Below are 1,751 nucleotides of genomic sequence, written 5' to 3' on the forward strand. Positions count from 1 at the left end.
AGCAAGATGGAGCTCTTAGTGATTTCTCTGAGAGATTGGAGCTCTGAACAGATGGTGCTTGGAGCAAGATGGAGCTCAGGGTGATTGCCCTGAGCGATTGGAGGTCTGAGCAGATAGTGCTCGGAGCAAGATGGAGCTCAGGGTGATTGCTCTGAGAGATTGGAGCTCTGAGCGGATGGTGCTGAGAGCAAGATGGAGCTCTTAGTGATTTCTCTGAGAGATTGGAGCTCTGAGCAGATGGTGCTCGGAGCAAGATGGAGCTCTTAGTGATTGGAGCTTTGAGCACAATGGGGCTTGGAGTCGATGCAGCTCTGAGCAACATTTAGCTCAGGAAACATGTTGCTCATAGCAAGTTGGAGCTTGAGCAGCTGGTGCTCAGAGCAAAACGAAGTCGGAAGTGATTGGCACTCTCAGCAAGATGGAGCTCAGAGCAGATGTATCTCTGAGCAACGTGGAGCTTGGAACAGATGAAGCTCTAAGCAAAATTGAGCTTGGAGCAAATGTTGCTTGGTTTCAGATGGAGCTCAGAGCAAGAGGAAGCTCAGAGAACATGCTGCTTACAGTAAGATGGCGCTTGGAGCAGATGGTGCTCAGAGCAGAATGGAACTGGAAGTGATTGGAGATGAAGCTCAGAGTGATGGGAGCTCTAAGGAAGCTTGCAGCAAATGGAGCTTCAAGTGGGTGGTGCTCAGAACAAGATGGAGCTTGGAATGTTGGGAGCTCCAAACCAGTTGGAGCTCAGATCAGATAGACCTGCAAGATAGACCTCTGAGCAAAAAAGAGCTCCAAGCAAGATGGAGCCTGGAGCAGATATTGCTGGTATAAGGTAGAGCACTGAGCAGATGGTGCTCAGAGCAAGAGGGAGTGCGGAGTGATTGGCATTCTGAACATTGCTCTGAGCAATTGGAGCTCTGCGCAAGATGCAGCTTGGAGCAGACAGAGGAAAAAGGAGCTCGGAGCAGAAAGGAGCTCTAAGCGAAATGGAGTTTGGAGGAGATGTTGTTAGGTTTTAGTTGGGGCTCAGAACACATGTTGCTCAGAGTAAGATGAGGTCCAACCAGATGCTGCTAAGAGCAAAATGGAGCTGAAGTGATTGGAGCTCCCAGCAAGATGGAGCTCAGAGTGATTGGAACTCCATGCAAGATGGAGCTCAGAGTAGGTGGATCTCTGACTAGATGGAGCTCCAAGTAAGGTAAATGTCTATGCAGATGGTGGTCAGAGCAAGGTAGTGCTTGGAGTGATTGGAGCTCCAAGCAAGATGGAGCTTGGAGCAGATGGAGCTCTGAGCAAGAAGGAGCTTGGAGGAGATAGAGTTTGGAGCAAGAAGGAGCTCTATTGCAGCAGATGTTGCTCTGTGTAAGGTGGAGCTCATAGAAGATGATGCTCACAACAAGATTGAGCTCAGAGTGATTGGCACTCCAAACATTGCTCTGAGCCATTGGAGCTTCAAGCAGATCATGCTCAGAGCAAGATGGAGGTCAGAGTGATGGGAACTCCTAGCAAGCTTGAGCTTAGAGCAGGTGGACTTCCGAGCAAGACAAAACTCAGAGATGTTGCTCACAAAAAGAAGGAGCTCTGTGCAGACAGTGCTCAGGGTGTAAACACTCAGCATTTGTTTTTCACAGAAGGAAATTCTAGCAGATTTTCGTACCAAACTTCTAGTGAATGGGCAGTCCTATTGGCCACATATACTATGATGCCAGTCCTAGAATCATCTTGCAGTGGAAAGTTTAATGACAGTTAGGTCTCAA

The sequence above is a fragment of the Sapajus apella genome, unplaced genomic scaffold (genome assembly GCF_009761245.1).
Source record: "Sapajus apella isolate SASKATOON/1434 unplaced genomic scaffold, GSC_monkey_1.0 scaffold2573, whole genome shotgun sequence".
NCBI lineage: Eukaryota > Metazoa > Chordata > Mammalia > Primates > Cebidae > Sapajus > Sapajus apella.